This window comes from Sabethes cyaneus, chromosome 3 (genome assembly GCF_943734655.1).
Source record: "Sabethes cyaneus chromosome 3, idSabCyanKW18_F2, whole genome shotgun sequence".
NCBI lineage: Eukaryota > Metazoa > Arthropoda > Insecta > Diptera > Culicidae > Sabethes > Sabethes cyaneus.
Window position 1 is genome coordinate 239,787,617 of NC_071355.1, and position 27,246 is coordinate 239,814,862.

Below are 27,246 nucleotides of genomic sequence, written 5' to 3' on the forward strand. Positions count from 1 at the left end.
TCTGTCTGTCTGTCTGTCTGTCTGTCTGTCTGTCTGTCTGTCTGTCTGTCTGTCTGTCTGTCTGTCTGTCTGTCTGTCTGTCTGTCTGTCTGTCTGTCTGTCTGTCTGTCTGTCTGTCTGTCTGTCTGTCTGTCTGTCTGTCTGTCTGTCTGTCTGTCTGTCTGTCTGTCTGTCTGTCTGTCTGTCTGTCTGTCTGTCTGTCTGTCTGTCTGTCTGTCTGTCTGTCTGTCTGTCTGTCTGTCTGTCTGTCTGTCTGTCTGTCTGTCTGTCTGTCTGTCTGTCTGTCTGTCTGTCTGTCTGTCTGTCTGTCTGTCTGTCTGTCTGTCTGTCTGTCTGTCTGTCTGTCTGTCTGTCTGTCTGTCTGTCTGTCTGTCTGTCTGTCTGTCTGTCTGTCTGTCTGTCTGTCTGTCTGTCTGTCTGTCTGTCTGTCTGTCTGTCTGTCTGTCTGTCTGTCTGTCTGTCTGTCTGTCTGTCTGTCTGTCTGTCTGTCTGTCTGTCTGTCTGTCTGTCTGTCTGTCTGTCTGTCTGTCTGTCTGTCTGTCTGTCTGTCTGTCTGTCTGTCTGTCTGTCTGTCTGTCTGTCTGTCTGTCTGTCTGTCTGTCTGTCTGTCTGTCTGTCTGTCTGTCTGTCTGTCTGTCTGTCTGTCTGTCTGTCTGTCTGTCTGTCTGTCTGTCTGTCTGTCTGTCTGTCTGTCTGTCTGTCTGTCTGTCTGTCTGTCTGTCTGTCTGTCTGTCTGTCTGTCTGTCTGTCTGTCTGTCTGTCTGTCTGTCTGTCTGTCTGTCTGTCTGTCTGTCTGTCTGTCTGTCTGTCTGTCTGTCTGTCTGTCTGTCTGTCTGTCTGTCTGTCTGTCTGTCTGTCTGTCTGTCTGTCTGTCTGTCTGTCTGTCTGTCTGTCTGTCTGTCTGTCTGTCTGTCTGTCTGTCTGTCTGTCTGTCTGTCTGTCTGTCTGTCTGTCTGTCGGTATGTTAGTTATAGAATCAAAAACCACTGAACCAATCGGCGTGAAAATTTGCATGTGGGAGTTTTTGGGACCAGCGAAGGTTCTTATGATGGTCAGAGACCTCTCCCCCCACTAAAAGGGGGGGCTCCCACACAAATGAAGCACAAATTTCTGCAAAACTCGACAACTAATCAAGCAAATGGAACAAAATTTGGCATGTGAAGGTTTTTGGAGGCAAGAATTTTTTCTATGGTGAAATAGGACCCCTTACCTTTTTAGGAGGGGTGGCTCCCATACAAATGACATACAAATTTCCTCATAACTCCAGTACTAATCAAGCAAATGGAGCCAAATTTAGCATGTGGGTGTTTTTGTAGGCATTTTTTTTCCATGATGAATTGAGACTCCTTCCCTCTTTTGGAAAGGACTTCCGGCCTCTCCCTCCTTCAATAATGGGGGCTGCTCTCATACAAAAGAAATATAAATTTCCTTATATCTCCGTTGGAAGCGCCGGCCACTGCGATGGGGGGGGGATCACTTCTATCTAGGTTTCCTAGATCTAGTGACCTCATTGACCTCTTTTACTTTCTTTCAGTTGGGACACCCCTGCGATATGGTACTTTCTACGAAAAGATTTTCCGTGAAATGGTACGTCCCGCGTAAGGTTTTTCGGGAAATGTTATTCTGCGAAACTCTATATTCCGCGTTATGGTCAGCCGAGAATTGGTGTTCCGCAAAACAGTATTCGGCGAATATTTAAATGCTATCCGCTTTGTTTTGTCAGGCTAAGCAATGTGGGGGGGGGAGTTGTTTCTTACTTTACTGTGAGAAAAATTTGTATATTAAAACACCCATGAACTCCTCAGAAACTGGCAAAACTCGAGATTGTGACAAAGGTCATCCGAGATTCACGATTTATGTACAACACAGATTAATTTGTGGCAATACGAAGTTTTTCGGGTCAGCTAGTCTAATATATATATCAGCAGTAGTTTAATGAGTAAAACATTTGGGTACCAACCGAAAAAGCGTGGGTCCGAGCCTCACATGCCATTACACAATCCAACATATTTTTGGTCTTTATTGAAAATTTCCAGTTTATCCAATTAATCATTCTACACACCAGACACTAACTCCCTTTCCAATTTTAGTAAACTTATTCATTTTCAGAAAAAAAAATCACTTTTTTTCATTTAGTGTTTGGGGTGTTTCTGGTAAGGAGAGGGTGCGAAAATCGTCGTTTTGCCAAACTTTTTTTAACCATAACTTTTGAACGACTGAACCGATTTGCAGGTTTTTGATACCAAATGCAATGGCTTGGAGTATAAATGTCTTTAAAACTTGACCCTTTTTGTCGATAGACCATTTGAATAAAATACGATTACAGCATCAAACTGCTAAACTTAACAGTTGCTCTGGAGAATCCGTCTTCATCCGAACAAGTTCAGTTTTCGTTTAATATACGACTGTTTCGATCCAGTTTTGTTACAGATTCTGTTCAATCATAGCTCAGAATCAGTTGAAATCCAATTTCTGCCCAATTTCAGATTAAATTATAATAGTTCGCTTTCAATTCCATTTCAACTCAGTTGTAGTTGGAATTCATTCTATTTAATTTCAGATCAATTTCGATTTAATTCAAATTCACATTTAGTTTCCTTTTAGTACAGTTTCAACGCTGGCACGTTTCAGTTGATCTTCCATGCGAAAGGCAACACTGTTAATAGAACAATATCAAAAATTAACCCGAGGACAAATGCACATAAATGCGAAAATCTCCGATGTAAAACGTAAAAAATGTCGCTCCGTTTTCGGACAGACAACCCGCCATTACTTCTACCCGCCAGTGCGCAGTCGAATCGGTCGTGGGGTTGAAAAATTACAAAGTTAAATTTTCCATTTGTTTCCATTTGTTCAGTGCTTTATAATCTCATTTCTGTCGCTGTCACGCAAGTGGCCCTCCTTTTCGTTGTTCCGGGCTTTTGGCACTGCACTTACATCCCTTGGCGCTTGGATGGCTAAACTTTTTTTTTTCTCTCACCGCGCGCTGTTTGCTGCATTGTTCGGTTCGTTTGCCATTTCCATGGCATGGTACATGGCGATCGTCGTCGTCGACGTCGTAGTCGTTCACAAGCTTGCGCTTGTCTCTCTCTCTCTCTGTCTCTATTGGGACCAGCTGCCTGCCCGGTGGTGACCGAATTCGGTGTGCATCCTGGCTGGCCTGGCCATACCCGTAGGGAATGCCCTTCCAACGTATACACACATTCACAACAAGGAGTGCAAAACTACTAAATATGTCCGGCCCGACTGCCGCTGCTGCTCGGAGATGCCCCAAATACCTTTACTCACATACCGTGGCAAATTTTCAATCTATCCAATTCCGGAGTCCAACCAGCTGCCATAAATTTACGGAAAGGTTTCGTTCTGATTCACCGGAATTGTGCTTCAGGGGACGCCAGTGAGTGGAAAATATTTAATCAATCTGGCAGGACAAATGTTTTCTGTTTCTGTGAAATTCCATTCAGCGTATTATTTTCGACTGGAATTTTGAATTGAGAACTTTTTACCATTAGTGCTTTAGTACATTAATTTTAAAGCGATTTTTTTTTGGTTAACCTACATTTTTATTCCACTACACAGTCGAATGTTCACACTTCGTCAAAGGCCGCGAAATTCAACGCTTCATCGCATCCGTCGCGCGGCGGCGGCAGCGGCGGCCACAAAGTGGAAAGCCAACACGTCCACTATATGCTGTTAACATGAACCACGCGTTGAACAAGCGCTCAAGCCGGCAGAATGTACTAAAGGACAACACAGCACACAAGCACCGCGGTATTGCGTTTTCCAGCTCGTTGTAGCTTTGCTGGCCAATTATTTATATTTCAATTCATTTCGAGATCCTTCGGCAGAATCCTCACCTCACGCTTGTGCTGATGCTGGTGTGGGCCGCGCAAACCGAGTGACTGAACCTGCACTGCTGCAGTGAGCCCTGGCATGGGTGTGTATTATTGGCAATTTCAGACGTAAAATGCACCGGTTGACCACCTCCGGGACATGCAGGGACAGCCAATATTAACAGGTGCTCGCCGAGGCTCGCTCTTACGCTCCGGTGGAGCTTGGGATTTCATTAAACTGTGATTACACCGATCGGCCGACTTGGGCCCGGGTTTGGTCGAATGGAAATTGGAACAAACTGCGTAGTGCAATTCAGGTTGCATGGTAATTTCGGTTCGATGCTGCATTTTTAAGCTCGAACCGACATTAATCAGTTTTTATGGTGGAAAAAGTAATACAAAATAGGTTGAGGGAAAGGTTGCGTAAAAGAAAAAATCGACGTCTAATTAGGTAAATCAGAAACATCCTTTTGAATCATTGGAACTGACTGGGTCCGTCCAAAAAGGGTTTGGAATGACCGAAGCAGTTCGAAGAAAAACCGCTTTTTGTTTACAAAGACAAACGGTTTCGACTGGGCAAAGCGAGTAAGCATTTCAGATGAATGATAAGCAGGTAATTTGCTTTTCTAACTAACGACAGCTTAAGTGCCACTTCCTGGTAGGCTACTGGTCAGCTAGCCTATAGGCCCTTTACAAGCTAAAATAAACAGATAGCACTTACCGGGCAAATCGGGTTTAATATTGGCTGCAGTATAATTTTGCTGTTTTCTAGTTCGATTCAACTTTATTTGAGTAAATAAAATTCAAACTAAAAGCAACGAAATCATTTCTTTTCTAGTATTGATTTTTCTTTTTTCTTTTCAAGCTACACGGACATTCTAAAACATGAAAAGATACATAACCTCAACCACAGTTTAGCGGTTTCGATTTATTTCCCTTGCCACTATTCTCCCCACCTCACGATCGGTGGTTCGAAAGCCACTGTCTCGGCCTATGGGGTGCGTTACGAAAGCACCATTCCGGGTAAGCATGTATCGGAATTAAACGGACACCACCGGGGAAGCGCAAACATCAAACATTCATGAGAGCATGACAAATGAACCGCAGTAGTAGAACCGACCAGGCCCGGCCGGCCGGCCGTCCGAGGCTAAGACGGTGCCTGCCGATGCCGAAGCAGCCGGTAGCCGCATTGTGGTGCTTCCGGCACGTTCGACCATTTCAATATGTCCGCCTGAGCTGCTGCCCGTTCCTCCGGCGGGCAATAACGTTCGCACGAAGATGGATGACAATTTTTATTTATTCACGAAAAAATGCTCATCCTCAGCCTCGGGAAGTGGCACGGCACGGACGGTTGCACGTCTACAGTTCATAGTTAGTGGCTATAGTGGGGCACGTGATTCCGTCCAATAGCCGGCCGAAGAATGCGACTACACGGCATCACGCATCCGGATCGGAAGGAATCGTCCCGGTGAGAGCAATATACCAAGCACACACGCGAGTGAGTGAATGACCGACCGAACGTGAATACGAACTTGGCATAAGGATGACTTTCGGAGTGACGAAGTCACGTTTGAGACATTATGCCAAACGGAATAATTAATGTCTTGGCTTATATCCTGTTCCTCTTTATTATAACTGTTGATAAGTTACGATTTAATTTCTGCGCACTAACTTATAGATTAAATATCTGCCAAATTTTTTTTCATGTTTTAAGCTGAATATTAATGTTAAACGAACATATAAAAAGCCCATTTTGCTGCATCCCTCCGCCCTCAAACGTATCTGGCAAGCCTGTTGATCTGCGTTCGAAGCGAATAATACACTTCAGTTCATGGAAAGCGATAACCCCATTTCCGCTGGCAGTTGCATCGGCGGGCAATCCTTTGCACACTATTCACTCCAATGGCTACAATTTCACGGAATGAATTGAAAGCCATTTAAAATTTATTGCCCATCCGAATCAAATGCTTGCTTGCTTGCTTGCTTGCTTTTACGCTGGTTGTGTTGCAGCCCCGGATCTGAATCCATCCGCATGGGAGCACACGGCAGCCGAATGAGCGTTGCCAACCGCCGAGCTACTAACCAGCAGCAGCAGCAGCAGGGGCCTTGTCTGGGTACTGCTGCTGCAGCCACATTGCCACAGTACCGCACGGTACAGTCCGTCGTCATCGTAACCAATGTTTGCTCTTCCGGCGTTCGCGGTATGCCAGGCCTACCTACCTACCTACCTGTCCGCATACAGCATGCATACCGATGCACCGCCCGGCCAAAAAACGAGGCCAGAACGTGAATTATTCAGCTACCGTACCCTCACTCACGGAGACGATGATGGAAGTGAATTGAAATAAACAGGCCCCGGTTCCGCGCTGCTGGTGGTATGTACCTACTACGAATGCTACTACTATCGAGTGAAATGATGTTTTATTTCTGTGACCCCACCACGACTTGCTGTATTTACTGTTGATTGCTTCACATAGAAGATGATAACGGTGAATGCGAATTTGTTGCGTGCATATGCAGTGTGATAAGAAAACGCTATAAGAATCGTTTTTAATGAATACACTGCATGCGTACTCGCATATGAGTCTCATAACGATTTTCAGCATTTATGAGTTAATATGTTTTTAAAAAGTAGACTAAACTTAAAGATTAATTATTTATTTAATCTTTATTTTTAGCCTACCTTCTAAAAACAAACTGAAATCGACCTGTTTATTTCTCCGAGGAACAAAAACAGAATAGCAGAGTCATGTGATCCCATCTTGGAAGTTCAATACGGTCATTACATATATTTTTTAAAGTTTTTGTCCTACCGATGCTGGACACCGGAGGGTACACCTGTGAGATTGTGTGTGGTTAACACAAAAAAACTGAGATTTTTTAGGAATTTCTACTTGAAGTCTAATCGTGAAACCCGAATCTATTCTTGCTTTTCATGTATACGTTATTATTTTCCATGCAAAAATCGTCCAAAATACAAATATTTTATTACAAATATTTTATTAAGTTTTTGTCCTTCCGGTGTTCGGCCACTGAAGGGAGGGGGCGAAAAAAAAACAAAGTAAATTTTTTAATCGAGCAAAAAAAAAACTTGGGCTTAAGGATTTTTATTTAAAGTTTAAACGTGAAAACCGAATCTATTCTTGCTTATAATATATACGTTATTATTTTCTATGCAAAAATCTACGCAAAAAGACAAAAACGAAGGAAATTTTTTTTGGACGATTTTCAGAAATTGCATTATTCGAATTTCCATTTTTGTTTCGTGCTAGAAGCGTTAACTCAACTTGAATACTCATTTTTCGAGTTTTTCAGACTGTAGAGCCCATATAGACTATTGATTTTATATAAAAAAAAATTTGACTCATATTCAACAAATTATTTTTAAGCCCCCCGATTTTTCAAGCCAATTTCCAAGGAGGGGGGGGGGGGTGACTAAAACTTTGAAAATGATTTGCAATGGCCTTATTTATTTATTCAACATCAACAAACTACAGTTATCCTAAGGATGATTTCTTATACTATTACTAATCACACAGTCAAAAATTCACAAATATACAGATTTTCTTAAACGTCATTGATAAAGAAAAGCACAGAAAAGTTTCGGCGGATAGTTTCACGTTATAAATTAAAATCAAAGACAGCGGAAACTCTATTGAAGACTCACTGTATTCCGGTCATAGCACTGTTGTGTCAATAGCTGGTGCGTTGAAATGGTAGTCGCAGCATTGCGTCATTCCGCAGTGCGCTGGACCGTACATTCAGATTAATCGTATCCAAAATAGCAGGACAATCGATTCTTTCCTGCACCATATCAGCAGCAAACAAAGCTCTAGCGACGTTACTTCGCACCTGAAGTGTCTCCAAATGGATCAACCGGCATCGTCTCTCGTAACTCGGCAATCGGAACGAATCTCGCCAAGGTAGATGACGGAGCGCAAAACGTAAGAAGCGCCGTTGAATCGACTCAATCCTGGCCATTCCGTTTTGGTAATACGGATGCCAGACAATGGAATCGTATTCGAGAGTTGAATGCTTTGAGACAATACACGTTGGTGAAGCCTTTAGCGATGCGGAAGACGAATTCTAGAGTTCTGGATGCTTTGTCCACAATGTAGGAAATGTGTCGTTTAAACGATAACTGACTGTCCAAGATAACGCCGAGATCCTTCACTTGGTCGACACGTTAGATTAGAATACCATCGAGCTTGTAGTTGAAAATCACTGGCTGACGGACTCGGGCGAAAGAAATAATGAAGCATTTTTCAGGATTCACGAGCATGCAGTTCAAGTTAGACGCATCCAAAAAGCTGTCAAGCTCTCTTTGAAAACGGATTGCATCAACATTGGAGCAAATCCTCAAGTAAATCTTCAGGTCATCGGCGTAGGATAAACGAGGGCCTTTAAGAACGTGGTTGACATCATTGAAGTATGGCAGAACGATTGACGGTCCCAAATGACTGCCTTGTGGGATTCCAGAAAAGGCCGAAAACGCATTAGATTGAAAAGAGACGCACAGGCTAAACACCAGCTGAAGGGGGATAAGTAGGTCAGCGATGTGCTTCTTTAAAAACTCAGATGGGATACCATCTGGGCCGGCTTTAGTCGAAGATTTTAACGTTGAGGCGGCTCTAGAGATCATTGTTTCGTCGATGTTAAGAGTACCCAGCGTATTCACAGTCATAAGCGGAACATTGTCGGTAGCCTGAGTAACTTGGTCGTCTGGAATCACTTCATCGCAAAACGTTCGCCCGAATTTATTAGCAAATAGTTGACTGATATTCTGAGGATTCGAAGCAACCTCACCATTCAGGGGAATGGTTGAGAGAAGCGTTAACACTCCGTATACTCTTTTTTCGAGTTATTTAGGCTATAAAACCCATAGATAATTGATTTTATAAAAAAAAATTTACTCAAGTGTAACAATTTTTTGCCCCGCAATTTTTAAAGCCGATTTTGAGGGGCGGGGGACAAATACTTTAAAAATAATTTAAGATGGCCTAATTTGATTTTCATGATACGGAATCGACTCTCGCAGGTTCACGGATGGCCCGCGGAGAATTACCTCAACTCTTATGAAAGAAATCCACTGTGCGAACTTTATTTCATTTTTCATTTTTCATTTTTCATTTTTCATTTTTCATTTTTCATTTTTCATTTTTCATTTTTCATTTTTCATTTTTCATTTTTCATTTTTCATTTTTCATTTTTCATTTTTCATTTTTCATTTTTCATTTTGCATTTTTCATTTTTCATTTTTCATTTTTCATTTTTCATTTTTCATTTTTCATTTTTCATTTTTCATTTTTCATTTTTCATTTTTCATTTTTTATTTTTCATTTTTCATTTTTCATTTTCCATTTTTCATTTTTCATTTTTCATTTTTCATTTTTCATTTTTCATTTTTCATTTTTCATTTTTCATTTTTCATTTTTCATTTTTCATTTTTCATTTTTCATTTTTCATTTTTCATTTTTCATTTTTCATTTTTCATTTTCCATTTTCCATTTTTTGGGGTGGCTTGCGCTGAATCAAGACCATTCGCTCCAAGGTAAGATTGATCAGTCACATCCGCTTGTCCGGAGAACCGTTCTCGTACGTAATCTGCCTTAGCTATTCGTGCCCGGCTGTATCGAACGCTGCCCTGAAATGCACGAAAATACAGTAAGTTGGCACATTGTGCTCCTGACATTTTTGAATGATTTATCGGAGAGTGAAAATTTAATTCCTGGTAGCACGGGTCCCCATAAATACTGACTGATACTGCCTTACGAATTCTTTTCTCGAATTCTATGGGGATAAACGACGTAACAAAATCTGGGAAAGCACCTTGAAAGCAGCGGTTATTACAGTAATCAAGTCAATCGCCCTTTTTGTAGATGGGACGCATCACACTTATCATTCAAACTTGTTTCATTCAAATTTCAAACTTGTTCTATATCTTGTTTATATTTTGTCGAATTTCTTTTCGTGCAACATACTCTTGCTAGTAGCATGCTTTGTGGAGTACAAAAAAACAGAAATGAGAGCTGATGTGTGTGAGTGAGTGTAAATTTGCAAAATGGTAATATAATCGCAAAGGAGTACACAGAAGCCTGTGACAACATTCATTCAGGCCGCACGAGTTGCCTCAGCTCAAGTGTCACTTCTGGTCAAGTATCCTAGCACTAGAGTTGGTTCCATTGTAAATATGTAGGCCACACACGGCCCCCGCCCGGGAAAATGCCAACTGTGTGCCAGCATCACAGATGAAGCGGTTTCGTTCGAAACGAACCCTGGATACGAACGAACGAACGGGGGTCCACTTGTCACACCTCCGGTGCATTCAGCAACGCAACACTTCTGGCAAACTCTAGGCAGTGTTGAAGCTTATCCCCCTTCGGGGAACTTGTTGTGAGACACTCAGTTCCAAGTATTCAATATAATAATCATAATCATGATTAAACAGGAAACTGTGCAGAGATAAACGGACAGAGGAGCTCTAGGAATGATGATCCCCAGTGTGAAGATGTTACCACACAGAGGGCTCATTTTCTTTATGTCACGAAGATGCTCTCAACAAAAGAACGGTAATGGAAATGAATCCTTATTCATATAAAGCTAGCTAAATGTGATTAGCTACTGTGTATGAAATAAATTTTCATCTTGTAATCATTTCATGTTTCTAAACTCAGAATCTTATCTATTCGTATTTAATTTGGATCAAGAATTTGTTTACTCAATTTTCGGAAAAGTCGATCAAAAAATTTACTCGCCCACTGAAACCGGCGAAAGCAAGCTCGTGTCAAGCTGCGAGCTGTACAAAATCTAATATATTTTACCGTCCACTCTGTCGCTCCGATCCAGTAGCAGCAGCAGCGAAAGTTGCAGCTCTTGTGAGATGGAAAAGTACCTGCTATATGTGCTGCCATTTCGGATTTTCACCGCAGAATTCCTGGAGCTTTTACCACATCAGCTAGCTTTGTGCGAGGTTAATATACGAAGCCTGCAGTGAAAACATTATAACATATTCAGTGGAATGAAATTTCGCCAACTTCTTGTGAGTGTTTGTGTTTATGTGTCTGTGATGGTTTGTTACGATGAAGCTACAGACTAAAAGCCACATGATGCTCGAAGCGGCTTTCGACAACTTTACGTTACTCATACCCAGGTTGTGTAGTTATAAATAAAAGTGAACCAAAAACGGTAGTCAGTTGGTCACTGGAGACTAGAGCTTGGCTAGTTGAATGATGGAATCCCTTTCCGCTCTCGAATCTAGCAGAATTCGTTGCCTAGAGCTGTTGTTTGCTCCCCAAATGTTACATTCCTAAAATGTTGTTAAAATGTGGCAAACAGTTCATCAGTAGGTAGGTGGTCGCACTCTGTAATAATGATGTATAGAAATCACAAGAGGATTAGGTTTCTTGTTGGTTTGGTTTACAACGTCGTTGATTGAAATTTGACCTCCTCCCACAAATGGTGTAAAAATCGGTCGAGTATGTTAAGTTGACTAAATTGAACGAAATATTTCCAAAAGGATTAAACGATATCGAATAAACTTTGTTGTATACAACTCAAGTTGCATAAAAACAATGTGTGGATAAAGTTTCAAGAGATAGGTGACAATCATCAGAATGAAGCAACTTTAAAATCTCAAATTCTATCACTGAAAGTACTTTTGCAAATATGTTTTTAATTAATAAAACTATTTTACCAGAAAAAACACTCGATTCCATAATTGTTTTTAACTACTATGCGGTCTAACGTCCTCTGTACCTTACTAGTTCTTAGTGACATTCGACGTTTCAGTTCTTTTCATACTTGACAACAATACAATTGAAACCTTGTAAAAAACTGCTAGGAACTAACTGGTACAAAGCAGCAAATTAAACGCGCAAAATCTATTTTAGGATATGACAGTTGTTAATTCTTCCTCGCTTTGATCATTGCTACGTTATATCGTGTGTACGGATACTTCGTCAAAATGATTCGCTTTCGGGACATCAAATTGATCTAGGTTGAATGTTCAAAAGACAAAATCGATTGAAGAGAATGGGTGTTTTTAAACTTTGACTAAATTGTTTACTTTCAGGATATCAAATTAGGCGATTAATCACTGTTATGAATAGACTGAGAAAATAAAATACTCCGGAGAAATACTACGTGAAGACAGACAAAGGGAACGAGATGGTCATAATGGACAAGGAGGGCTACGATAAACAGATGCTGGAGATAATCAATACTGGCCCATATAGACGTTAAAAAACCGATCCCCCATCCGAAATAGTAAAAAGAGTTAACGGGAAACTAGCAGTCATTAACTTTTCGTCGAAAAGCACAATTTCGGAAGCTGTTTTTGGGTCCAAAAGCGGGATTCTGATGATAGAAATGTATTCGCTGCATTCTTCGTGCCAATGTGAACACAGCGAATATGTTTTCATAAACGAATTTTTTGTTGTACACAAAAAAATGCATTAGAAATTTACAGAATCCATGATGACTGATTTCACCTCAGCTGCACATAGAAAGAATATCAACCTGCGCTAGGAGCAGCGTTGCCAACCGGTTTTAACGAAAATCGGGAAAACGAGAATAAAAATGTCTGGAAACAATCTGGCTGTCATTTGGTCTAATGGAAGATGATGTTTGAGAACCGTCTTTTTTCTGATTAGGCATTAAAAAGTTTGGAAAATCCAGACAAATTTGGAAGGGTTGCAGCACTGGCTAGAAGACTCCATCGGAAAACTACGCACATCAAAGTCTTTTATAATTTGAGTTTCTTGATTTTTTCAGTTAAATATTTACTTACTTATTCAACCGAGAGCAGGGGTGGCTCTTGCCGCATCAAAAATTCCTCTCCATTGTACTCGGTCCTGGGCTACTCGTCGCCAATTCGTTGCGCGTCTCGACACACGCAAATCGGCTTCAACCTGGTCGAGCCATCTAGCACGTTGAGTCCCTCTATTCTTGGTGCCGGTGGGGTTCTTGAAGAGAACGGATTTCACTACACAGTCGTCCGGCATCCTTGCGACGTGACCGGCCCACCGTAGTCTCCCAACTTTCGCCAGGTATACGATGGGAAACTCTCCAAGCAGTGCCTTTAGCTCATGATTCATACGTTTCCCGCCACTCTCCGCTTTCCGTTTGTACTCCGCCAAAAATAGTCCGCAACACCTGTCGTTCAAAAACGGCAAGTCCACGTATGTCTTCCGTAAGCAAAGTAACTGTCTCCAGTCCATAGAGGACTACCGGTCTTATTAGCGTGTTGTACATCGTATGCTTTGTGCGGCGGCGTATACTCCTAGATCGAAACGTCTTGCGGAGGGAAAAGTAGGCTCGATTTCCAGCTTGATCGCGTCGTTGGAACTTCTTACTCGTATTATTGTCGGCGGTGACCAGAGATCCCAAATATACGAACTCATCAACCACTTCCAGTTCATCGCCGTCAATAGTCACTGTCCGTGGGAGGCAAACGTTCCTTTCTCGGGAGCCTCTTCCTACCATATATTTGGTTTTCGACGCATTAATTTGTAACCCTATCCTCCTAGCCTCCGTTTTTAGTATGGCGTAGATTGCCTCCGCCGTCCCACGGTTTCCAGTAATGGTGTCGGGGTCGTCTGCAAAGGCTAGGAGTTGGCTACTCTTGCTGAAGATCGTTCCTCTCATTTCGATGCCCGCTCGCCGGATCACACCTTCAATAGCGTTATTGAATAATATACAGGACAGTCCATCCCCTTGCCGTAGCCCTCTGCGCGATTCGAAAGGACTTCAGAGTGTCCCCGAAACGCGCACGTAGCACATGACCCGTTCAGAGTAGCTTTGATAAGTCGCGTCAGTTTGTCCGGAAAACCGTGCACGTGCATTATCTGCCATAGCTGTTCGCGTTCAACGGTATCGTATGCTGCTCTGAAATCCACAAAAATATGATGCGTGGGAACGTTGTACTCTCGACATTTCTGAAAGATTTGTCGGAGAGTAAAAATTTGATCCGTAGTAACACGGGCCCCCATAAAACCCACCTGATATTGCCCTACGAATTCTCTTGCTATTGGGGATAGACGACGCAACAAAATCTGGGAGAGCACCTTGTAGGCGGCGTTGACCAGCGCAATGCCGCGGTAGTTACAGCAGTCTAGCCGGTCGCCCTTTTTGTAGATGGGACAGACAACGCCTTGCATCCACTCCTCCGGTAGTTTCTCTTCTTCCCAAATCCTTGAAATCAGCCAGTGAAGTGCCGTTGCTAGCGGTTCTTGGCCATTTTTATAGAGTTCTGCCGGGAGTCGGTCCTTTCCGGCGGCTCTCGGTGAAATATAGATACAGTAATGTACCGATTTTTTCAGTCACATGTTGAATTTTGGGCTGACAAAATGGGGAAACTGACAAAATCGGGAATTGTTTCTCATAATTCAAGACTTAAGACCTGGCAATATCGAAGACTTCTATTAAAAATAAAATTTTAACCCTCAATTGGTCAACCGAAAGCTCAATGAACCGGGCACAGCACACTGGTCTGGTGCAGAACCTTTTTTGGTGCGCATTAGGTTTGAGCGGGAAAACTTTGTTTTAGGTTTATGGAATCTTTGGAAGAGTTTCTTAAAATTAAAAGTTCTACCGTCCAGCGGAATTCAAATTTTGATTGATCCCCCTAAAAGTGAAATCAAAAAATTATTTTTCAGTTTCAATATAACACATTGATGTTTTGATGTCATTGATGTCACCCCCCCCCCCCCTTGGAAATAGGCTTGAAAACTCGGGAGGCAAAAAAATAATTTGTAGGGTATGAGTTAATTTTTTTTTTTCATAAAATCAATTGTCTATGAGTTCTACAGCCAGAAAAACTCGAAAAATGAGTGTAAGAGTTGAGTTAATGCTTCTAGCACGAATCAAAAATGGAAATTCGAACAACGAAATTTCCGAAAATCGGCCGAAAAATTTTTCTTTCGTTTTTGTCTTTTTTCGTAGATTTTTGCATGCAAAATAATAACGCATATTTTAAAACCCAGAATAGATTTGGTTTTCACGTTTAAACTTTAAATAAAAATACCTAAAATCAATTTATTTTGCTCGATTAAAAAAAATCTTTGTTTTTTTTTGACCAACCCCCGCCCCCCCTTTAGTGGCCCAACACCGGAAGGACAAAAACTTCATAAAATATTTGTAATGGCCTTATATTCTATAATTATATTTTTATATTAGGCCATTACAAATATTTTATTAAGGTTTTGTCCTTCCGGTGTTCGGCAACTGAAGGGGGGGGGGGGGCGAAAAAAAACAAAGTGAATTTTTTAATCGAGCAAAAAAAACATGGATTTTAGGAATTTTTATTTAAGGTTTAAACGTGAAAACCGAATCTATTCTTGCTTGTAATATATACTTTATTATTTTCTATGCAAAAATATACGAAAAAAGACAAAAACGAAGGAAAATTTTTTTGGACGATTTTCGGAAATTCCATTGTTCGAATTTCCAATTCTGTTTCATGCTAGAAGCGTTAATTCAACTCGGAGACTCATTTTTCGAGTTTTTCAGACTGCAGAGCCCACAGACAATTGATTTTATAAAAAGAAATTTGACTCATATCCTACAAATTATTTTTTTGCTCCCCGATTTTTCAAGCCAATTCCCAAGGCCCCCCCCCCCCCCTTGTTACAAAAACTTTAAATATGATTTGCAATGGCCTTATATAGTTATATTTTTATACACGTTATAGAAGCCCTGATGAAGACCCAAATCCCCGATCGAAACGTTGGCGTAAAAAGTAAAACCTACCGTCTACTATAATTTAATGACTGAACGGCCAAAACCCCAATCATTCGATACATATATATCAGTCGAAAAATACCAGTTAATATAACATTTATTGAATAAATTAGACAATATGCATTGAACAATTTTCTTCGGCTGTTACCAACTTCATTACCAAAAGGTTGATGACCGAGTTCCAAGAAATGCCCATAAAACTCCTGAGTCCGTCCCCTGTAACAACGTGGGACAATGCTTGGAGGAAAAAAGTAGGAGATAATTGAAAGCTGGCGCGATTGTGTGTGCATGGAGGAGGACTAGTTTACATTCAGAGGTAACTTTTACAACCAGTTGAGTGGTACACCAATGGGTAATCCGCTATCCGTTATGAAAAAAAGCTGGAACAAAACCAGTTACTCCCGGAAAAATGGTGGCGATACGTCGATTATATTTTCAGCATAATCAAAAAGGAAAAAATCGAAACCATTCTAGCATCCATAAGCAACACCCTTAAGGACATACACTATGCCTACAAGACTGGAAAAGAGGGATACACTTACTTTCTTGTACATAATGGTACCAATACAAAATGAGTTGTGTCTAGCCCATCCAATAACTCGTACCAGCATAAAATGGCGGCTTTTCATTATTTGATACATATCATAAGATGGAAACGTTACCGAATGAGCTAGAGAAACAGAAAGAAATGGAATACGTATTAGAAACGAACAAAACTGAACGGATATCGAGCAAGGACCTGCCAAACCATTAACTCAGAAAAGAAGGAAAGAATACCATAAATCACTAACGACATTAACACCAACAACACCAGAACTAAAGAGAATGACAATGAAATACGATGGAAACAACGCGCCCTCTCGCCCAAATGAAAACATTCGAAATCGACCTCGTTTACACCAGCTCAAAAACAAACTGGCTCAATTAAGGACCCGATTGAGGAACACAGAAAATCAGGGAATTATAAAGAAGAATAATCTCGTAAGAATCGCACAAAAAAGAGTTGTTTATTCAAGATTTCCTAAACATAGCTCGCCGAAGACTGGTCAAAAAGAACTCGAGATTGACGGCTTTATTTGCGCTGTGATCTAATGGCATATTGTGCGTCGGTGGCCGACTTCGAAACGCTCCAGTAGTCGTAGGCGGTTACTAGTGTGGATGCTTTTTTAATCGCGCGATTCATCGAGGGCTTCCTGTGAAATGTTATGTTGCCAGCTTTATATGTCTGGTAACCAGGATTTCCGCTTCAAAACGCTTCATAGTCCGTTGGGAGAAACCACACCTCATTGAGTGCGAAAATGCACTAAACTTCACAAGTGCCAAACGTGAGCTAGATGAGCTCGTTCGGTTATTCGGATCTCAGCATTATCTAGCAGCTGTGCCAACGATGGTGTTACGTTCAAGTTGATACCACCGAAAACTCCAAACTTTGGAGGGCTTTGGGAAGCCGCCATGATATCTCTTAAAACCCATCTCCCGAACACCAATGAACCGCCTTGACAGATAACAGCAGACCCATGAGTACGGTCGTCGTATTTGGAAACAATGCAATGACAGCTAGACTACCTTTCTAGGTTGCACCTCGGACACGCTGGATCTAACAACGGGACAATACCAAATTGGCACGATGGTACTTGTGAAGGACGAAAATCTTCCAACGCTCAAATGGAAACTCAAGCGCATCATCCGCTGACGAGTAAGAAGAAATCTAGAATCCTTCCAATGATGATCGCATTGTGTATTTCAACCGACCTCCCATCCTGTCTTTATTATTTATTGAATTTCGAAAAAACTCTATACCGGAATCACCGTTACGTCGAAAGATGTTTCGTTACTGGAATCAACCCCTCTCCGTCAAATCTACACCCAATGAAATGTACGCTCAGTAACTTAGTGCCAACGATCATCGTATGATTTTTGGACCCGCGAAGGCCGGTTGCCTCCAGGCCTGTAAAGTGTTGTTTTTTATGCAATTACATTTGGAAAAGCCGCCTAAGTTCTATTCGAGGTGATAATCAGTGAATGAGCAGCCATCGAAGATGCGACCGAGGACAGTGAAGCGTCGAAAAAAAATGAAGGTTTCATCGTTTCAATCCCCATATCAAGGGGGGGGGGGGGATAAACGCAACCCTGGAAACTATCGAGGGATTACATCGTTATACTCTCGCTCTAAAGTGCTCGTGATAATCGGAAATGACGCTTTGTTTGCTAGCAGTCATCACTACATTTCTTCAGACCAGCATGAATTTCTTCCAAAACGTTCAGTCTCAACGAATCTCGATGATTTTGTCTCGTTCTGCCCGCGCAACACGAATGAAGGGGTACAAATTGACGCAGTATATACGGATCTGAAAGCAGCGTTTGATCGGGTGGATCACGGTATACTTCTTACAAGACGAGAAGCTGGGAGTTTCCGAACCGTACTGCAAGTGACTGTGATCGTATCTTATACACCGTAGACTGAGTGTGAAGATTGTATCCAAGCTTTGCGATTCGTTCTTTAACATCTATGGCGTACCACAGGGGAGCAACCTTGGACCACTGCTCCTTTCTCTTGATTTTTTTATGCTTTATGATTTATTTTATTTTTTATGATTATTTTATTGCAGTTTTCCTGAAACCTCAAATTTGTATGCACGCCAGTGCCGATGGTTCCAAGTTCGAACCAGAACAGCACAAAACTATCAACCGAATATCAACGATCTTCTAGCTTAGTTAGGTACAAAGATCCGTTCGAATATCAAATATTCAACCAAATTACCCGGCTCTCCGTATCAGTCAAGCGCGTCAGCATAACGATACCACCGAAACCGTATTTGCATTCTGTGTCTTTTTCTCCGAATGGAAAAGTCCACATTGAAACACCCATGCAACGGCGGCCAGCAAATGTTTGCCCACCAAACCCCAAACAGAACCTCAAACACCGACACCGTCGGACGAACGGACAGACGGACGGATGTTCCCTGGAACTCCCCAGTGAACCGATGCGATGGACAGAAAAACAGTATCAAATGAATGGAACGCATCAAACGGTCAGTCAATGCATGTATGGCGGCGAACCTGTGGCTTCCTGTTGTATGATTCGAACACAATGCCCGACTGGATCTGTCAGTTCTTTTATTCCCTTCCGAAGGGCAGCGCCACCGGACCGTAACGAAACACACCTGCCAGCCGGACCGCGAACTGGACTCTGATGCTGATGGATGCTGCATACTGAACAAATATGTCTTCATTACTGGTTAACCAGATGAATGCTAAGCCCAGCCTAGCAAAACCCGGCAGGCGCGACAGGAAGGAACCGGAGGTAGTTAGCAGAATTACAAGCTCGCCCGTTATTGTACGACAATGAGAATTGTTAAGGTTGTTAAGATTTTCTTATTTGAGTTATGGATAAACAGCGGTCATCATCATTCTGATTTAAACGGGAATGACAATGTATTCAATTATAAATGGTCAAAAACCGGGATTAAAACTTTGATTTGAAGGTTATAAATTACGTTGTCTCGCAGTGCAACTTCGGATGTGGTCGGTTAGTTTTGTTTTGCTGGAACAGGACAATGCCAAACCGGCTGCGAAGCATTAGTTAGGAGGCGTTTGGAGAGGTGGGAGGTCCAACCACCAGTAAAGTGATGTTGATCGAGCGGGCAGCCCGGTTCTGATGGATGGGCGAATAAAACGGTCGGATAGATGAACTTTTACTTCCGCTCATCATGATATGCACCATGGCCAGCCAGCCATGGACAGCAGCAGTAGCAGCGCTTAGCTTTCATTTGAGTGCGCGGGAATAAACGGCTAGGGGGTATGCTTTTAATGCTGTTTCATTAGTCTGTTGCTGTTCCCAGCTGAAACAGGAACGGTGCAGGTTAGCTCATTCGCATCAAAGGGGATTACATTGTCTGCTGAGCTGGCTGCTGAGTGCCGCTGATGGGTTTCGATGTTCAACCGTAGAAGCACAACGTTCCACAATGGAGCTACGTGTGAAAGCCTTCTCGAGTCCGACTGAATAGAGAAAGTTGTTTAGTAATTGTTCATTGTCTGCAGGTGACTGTGAACATTTGTAATTGTCTGTATATTAAATAATCGTTAACAGATCATATTTGTATAGCTTTTTAATGAGAAGTGCGATGATGTCACCATCAGAGGATGTCTCATTTGGTGAAAGTTCATCCACCTTCAGTCTCCATACCACCCACTCAAATAGCCAGCAATTGAAAGAAGAACGAACTAAGAATAGAGTCTTTTATCCATTTCCCTTCAATTCAATAGCGACGTTTGAATCGAATTTCGTACACTCGGTTCGGATGTTTCGCCGGTTGAAAGCTCGCTGTCCCGCTGTTCCTAGTTTCGAACGGATTCAGATGACGGATGACGTCCGCTGCCGAACTCCCCCGCCTCCACTATGACTGCCACCGCTGCTGCTGCTGCAGCAGTCAGTCGCTCGCTGCACAAAACGAGCCAAATTTGATCTGCGCTACGGAGAAGATTGAATTTTGCCGAGAGTAGAAATTGGAAAACGAGAAAAATTGAATTATTCGTCACCGGAGTAGCGTTCGCCGGGAGACACACGGTGATGTGCGGGATATTTCGACAGTTATCTGAACGAGAGCTCTCCCTGAGTCCGAGTGCTTTTCGATGTCGTAAAGTAAATGGCGTTTCCATCATTATTTTACGAACGCAACAGTAACGGTGCAGATGCATGGTAGATTGTGCTGTTAACCTGCAAAGCTATTACTGCGTTGTAAATATACCCACAGAATCCCATTACACAACTTCTCATATCTTCATCCTTAATGAATTGCGAATGTAAAAAAAAAATAGAATCAGAAAGCATTTCTCGCATGCTCACAAAGTCTCAAGGCACTGAACTAAATACAATATTACAAGATTCTGACCTTAGTTGAAAGAGGCGGTGGATGCAAAGAAAGGAAGAGCTTCCTTCCATGTTTATTGGATGATTTTCAGCTTTCCTCGATCTTCTCTTACTAGCGTAATTAAAAGTTCCGGCGTGCGGTTTCCATTTGCTGCGCTAGAAGAAATATAAAGTATCTGATGCAGAAAATAACTGAAAGTACGCTTTCTCTTACGCTGAACAAAGTATGCTCGTTAAGCGACCGCAGCATTATAAAACCTGCCCGATGTTGATGTAAAAACTTACATGATGTACATATCAGAATGTGTGGACCTTTTCATCAGTAACCTACGAGAATTACCTGGAACGAGCAGCTTCTACATTCTAAAGGGCGAATTACTTCTTTACAAATACATATATTTAAATTAATGCTTCTTATTTCCAAATTGTTCTACATTCTTGAATAACATTTGTCACACTACTGAAATAGTTTTACAGTTCTGTAACAAAATCATTGTCAAAATGAAATCAAAATGACATTATTTTATGACTATAGTCTTGATCGTTTTGCTGCTAATGTCAGTAATTTTTGCCTGGATAAAAGTAATAAATCTATGGTTTCAATCACCCTGTAAGATGGCAAACCGGTAGATATATGGACGCGAGACATACCGGATATTAGGTATCCCTACGGATACCAGGCATAGAGTAATCTCGGACCGCTGCTGTTCTCCATATTCACTCACGGCGTTTGCTTCATAATACATGACGGATGCAGACTGTTCTATGCAGATGATCTGAAAATGATCTGTTACGGGTGAGGTCCATTGAGGATTGAGCAATTCTACGCAAAGCGAGTAGGGCGCTATATGTCGGCATATTAGCGTTGATAGGAGGAAATGCTCATCAACTTAGGGACTATATTGGCTCGTTTCGTTATCCCTGATTTTTAATTTCAGGTATAGGTAATAAATTCAAGTTGTCACGTAGTTTTCGAGCCGTAAATCTCGCATGTGCATAGTATTTTTCGATATAAATTAAATTATGGTTGTGTATGAGCACCATTGGCATTATATTAAATTTGTTAAAAAGCTAGTGTTTATATCTTAATTTTTGTAATTACTGGCTTTACAAGAAAATTTTCGAATATCTAGGTTAGTCTCACGTAACTGGTGCTTTCATACTTACCTTATCCGTCTAGCTCCCCCCCCATCTACTAACAACAATTCCTTTCCCGAAATACTTGTGAGAAATCAGAGGATTTCCTGATCTTTAGTAGCAACAAGTATTGGACTAATATTCTTTCCCATCCCACCAGGACCCGCATTCGGACGTAGCCGGCATCGTTATTGATCACCATGCAGGGACCTGACAAGGTTGCACAATGAAGAATAGCGTGCTGTCCCAAGTATGCTTTTTCCAGCCATCATTTTGCAATTTTCATCGGTCCTGGTCAATAACGGAGTAGCAGCACACGGGTGGTACCCTATGCTTATGCTTATGCTTATGCTAATCGATCGGAAAATCTTCTACGCATCCACACCAATAATGAAACCTGTTGATTTCAAAGTACATACTCTTTAAAAATTGAAAATAATGAAGCATTCTCCAACTGGAAGTCCTCGCCTCGTGATTGGTTGAAAGTTTTTGACGTAGGACTACGTATTTGATTTCTATTCTATCTATATGGGGGCGCACTTTAGAGAAACGAAAAGGGAACATGTAACGAAAAGTGGTTACCGTTTGCACGCTTATAACTCAGTCATCCGTCAATAGATTCTAGAGATATTGGTATCAATCGATTGGAAATTTTTCAAAATCCGTCACAATACAGTAGATTACATGTTTCCCTAACAGACGTTTAAAACTTCAGAAAATATGAGACGAATATTTATTATTGCATTATTTTAATTTTTTTGCCTTCCCACGTCAGTGCTTCCCTAGCACGGATAACAGAAATATATACGATATGAGCTATGGGTTAAATTTCCTTATGATTGTATTTAATTTACGCCCTATAGAATCCGTTCGAAAATTGTTGAACTTCAGCTGTTGCTGCTTCCCCGGATAAAGCAACGAAGAGATCTAAATTCACCAAGCGAGACGCCAACAAACCAAAGAATCCATCGACTCAACCGCCAGCGAACGATATGGTTTTGGCTGCTACGCCTTTTGCTGCGCATCGTCATTCGGTCAGCGGTTTTGGCAGGTGACACATCGGCAGGCAGCTTTCGAGTCACATTCGTGGCTTCATTCTAAAGGTTCCTAACCGTCCTTTTTAGGACGGACGAATTCATTTATGAAAAGATAAAAATTTTCTTTACGAATCGTAATGAAATTTCCAACTGTAGTTGTTTTGTAAAATCATGAAGAACTTTCTTCTGATTAGTTCTTTGAAACTTTAAATTTGGGGCGATGAACCCGTATCCAAATAGAATTGCTACTAATTGTGTCATGGATAACTTCAATACAATAAACTTCAAAAAAATCTAATTTTGACTTCTGTCTACCGTACTAAAACGTATTGGACAAATTTATCTAAACGATCATAAACATAAAAGTCTATCCTGATTACAGATCCTACCAGTAGCGTTTACCCGGTAAATAATACTTCCAATAGTGTGAATATTCACTCCAATAACCCATCTAAAGGACGAGAGTTGACAATGGACATCACGAGTCAGAAATTTGAGAATTCAAGATTAACAAACGGACCTTATCAGGTTCACAATTTAAGTTATCTGCAGAGTTGAAATTATGAATTTCTCACATGTAAGAACACAATCCTTTAATGCACAACTTGTGCATCTATACGTGAAATTCATACAAAAATCACCACTTTTATCATTGGGAAGTGAATTGCTCTACATTCGTCTTCCTACGCCAAGCCTGCGACCATGCTTCTAGGCATGGACCCTTGTACTTTTTTACGATTATCTAAACCTATACCAATTTGATATTTGTGCTTGGGAAGTAAGCCAAAACAAGTGACAAAGTTTCCTCGTCTCAACAAGATTCCTTAACACCGCGAATAGAACTAGACCAGTGATAGCCAAGCCGTGGCTCTTGAATATGGTCCTTGCGACTTGCGGCCCGCGGACTGGTTTGATGGATGGTGAATGGGAACTATAGGTTGAAATTATTAATGTTAGAAGTCATTCCGGGCCGTGGATCTATTGAGTGGCCACCACTGACCTAGACCATTTTGATGTCCTTGCTTGGGAAGTACGTCGGAAAGTGTGACAAAACCTCCTCGTGCCAACCAATGTTTTTTTGTTTGTTTTGATTACAGTCACTTTAACCAGCTTGGGTCATTCGTGACTTCTGTGGGGTTGGGATTTGAACCCGGGTTCACGGCGCGAGAGGCGTGAATGCTAACCACTACGCCGGGACTGACCCCTATGCCAATCAATTTCTTACGAACGCAATTAACCCATTTCCTCCCAGCGTTGCGAAAACGCAACGCACTTTCATTCGTTTCTAGAGAAGGCCCGGTTGAAGATATCAACTTGGACCCTGACGAACAAACAAAGATTGGAAAAAAATCTAATCGACCTGTTTTTGCTCATAGGTCAGATGTTACATGTAACATAATTACAGCTGTGACAAAACAGTAGGTTTTGCTATTTTTCAGATAGATAAGGAAAAATGCTCATAAAACTCGATTTCACCTCTATTAACGCCTGACCTATCAATCAGTGTAAGAATCGGTTGCTTGCCAAAAAAACTTTGTTTTATAATTTTGATTATTTTTGTAATTTTAAGATAGGTTTGAAGCTTTGCGTTGTGAAAACGCAACGCTAGGAAGTAACGATATTCAAAGTTTGCAACGGGAACGTTTGTTTTCGTTCGTTCGCTGCGGTGTTTGATTTGATGTCGTTGCTTTTTAGTAAACAAATGAATGTAAATCTTATCTTTCGCTTATTTAAAATATCCCGGAAACATTATAAAAGTTTACATAACATAGAATTCGCAGCTTTATACACTGATGGCTGATGGAGAAGCCGTTGTGATAAGAGCGTAATAAAATTGTTAAAGTACCTTTGCCTCCGGAATATCTGGAGGAATTGAGTGATGGCAACGATAGTTTCATGGACCCAAATTTAATGTTACAACCTTTCCGGAGCGCGTTGGTAGGCATTTAATCACCGGCGATGACATGCATTTAGCATTCAAACTGCATACTATGCGTCTAGTGCAAAGATGGTCTCCAACCCAAATGTTTCGATATCTATCATAAAACATAACATGTAATACTCTAAGTCGTTCATTTAATCTTTATTAATACTCAAAATCACAAAAAAATCCCAAATTTGATTTAACGGTAAATAAGTATGAAGCATTTATATGCATAATAATGAAGGTATGCAAAAACGGTATACCCTTAATGCCCAGCGTTGCGTTTTCGCAACGTAGCGTTGCGGGACACAGGGTCAAAATTAAAAATACATGTCAGCGGCTTTTTCTTAGTTGACCTAAAAGAGAATTTTCCTGAAAGTTTCAACTTTCTATCCCTGCTGGGAAAAGTGTGGGGCTCAATGGGTTAAACCTAATTCAATTTGATGTCTGTGTTAGAGAAGTGTGCCAGAAAAAATGACTAAAGTCTATTATTCCCACAGATTGCAAATTCTTTACGGCAAGACGATTAAACTTAGGCGAATTTGATATCTGTGTTGGAAAAATACGTTACAGTTACAGTGTTCGGTTATAACAGTGGTGGCCACGGTATAAGCATAATACAGGCTAAATCAGATCACACTAGATCCGCCGCCCGAAATTACTTATAACATTGATAAATTCAACCTATAGTCAGAGCCGGTGCTAGCCAATTTGTCGCTCCACGCAAATTCCCAAAATGGCGCTCCCAAAACAAACAAAAAGCAGCCGGCGGCAGATATTTTACTATTTACACACTCGCAAACGAACAGTGTCGGAGCGTCTTTCTGCATAACCACTCACGAGACAAACAACTCGTGAGTAGTCAGCTGCCTGTGAAGCAAGAGCGGGAGTCCGAAAGGAATGCTTATGCCAGCGTATTCACTAGAACGAGTAGGGGTTCGCAACACTGGTCACAGTCAACCGCCGTTTCTTTTGAATAATTGTCGGTTTCTTGAAATCCATCATTAGAAATAAAAAAGTTCGGTTCATATTTCCTGTTACTTCAGAAACTTCGTCCTTGCTACTTCATCGACAATGAATCTGCTGATTGCGGATTCTGAAGAGATTCGAATATCTCTTCCCTTAAATTTCTAAATAATGTAATAATAATGTATCAGGCGAATTTCATGGGGGCTCGCGCAACTACGGACCAAATGTTTACTATCCGACAGATCTTGCAGAAATGTCGGGAGTACAACGTGCCCACGCATCACATCTTTATCGATTTCAAAGCAGCATACGATACAGTCGATCGAGACAAGCTATGGCAGATAATGCACGAATACGGTTTTCCGGACAAACTGACGCGACTGATCAGAGCTACATTGGATCGAGTGATGTGTTTCGTACGCATCTCTGGGACACTCTCGAGTCCCTTCGAGATGCGACGAGGGTTGAGACAAGGTGACGGTCTATCCTGCATGCTGTTCAACATCGCTCTTGAGGGGGTGATCCGACGAGCGGGCATTGAAACGAGAGGCACGATTTTTACCAAGAGTAGCCAACTTCTAGGCTTTGCAGATGACTTCGATATCATTGCCAGGAACTTTGCGACGGCGGAGGCAATCTACGCCAGACTGAAAGCGGAGTCTAGAAGAATTGGGCTAAAAATAAATGCGTCGAAGACCAAATACATGAAAGGAAGAGGCTCAAAGGAAACAAATGCGCGCCTCCCACGGACGGTAACCGTTGTCGGCGACGAACTAGAAGTGGTAGAAGAGTTCGTGTATTTGGGATCGCTGGTGACCGCGAACAACAACACTAGTAAGGAGATCCAGCGGCGCATCCAAGCGGGAAATCGGGCCTACTTTGCCCTTCGTAAAACGCTACGATCAGGAAGCATACGCCGCCGCACGAAGCTAACAATGTACAAAACCATTATTAGACCGGTAGTTCTTTATGGACTTGAAGCCGTGACGCTGCTTACGGAGGACATACGCGCCCTTGCCGTGTTTGAGCGGAAAGTGCTGCGGACGATATTTGGCGGAGTACAAACTGAAAGCGGAGAGTGGCGGAGGCGTATGAATCACGAGCTACAGGCACTGCTTGGGGAGACTCCCATCGTACATCTAGCGAAAGTTAGCAGGCTACGGTGGGCCGGACACGTCGTAAGGATGCCGGACGACAGTGCGACGAAAACGGTCCTCTTCAACAACCCCACCGGCACCAGGAACAGGGGGGCCCAACGTGCACGATGGCTCGACCAGGTCGAAAGCGATTTGCGACTTCTGAGACGACTAGGAAATTGGCGACGAGTGGCCCAAGACCGAGTTGAATGGAGACGAGTGCTTGAAACAGCACGAGCCACCCCGGCTCTATGCTGCTGAAGAAGAAGAAGATGTTCGTACGTATATGAGGGCCTCAGAGGAATAGAGAGACCCAACTTACTAGATGACTCGACCAGGTAGGTCACTGGGTTGTAATGTGATTCTGTATGGATACGCATGTTTGCCGTTTCATTGGAAGCGTAGTAAAAAGATGTGCGGTTGATGAAATGGGATTGAATTAGTAAAATCCCTTCATTGCCATTAGCAAGATATTTTTTGAAAAATGGAAAATCAGTAATGAAACATGAAACATGAAATATGAAACATGAAACATGAAACATGAAACATGAAACATGAAACATGAAACATGAAACATGAAACATGAAACATGAAACATGAA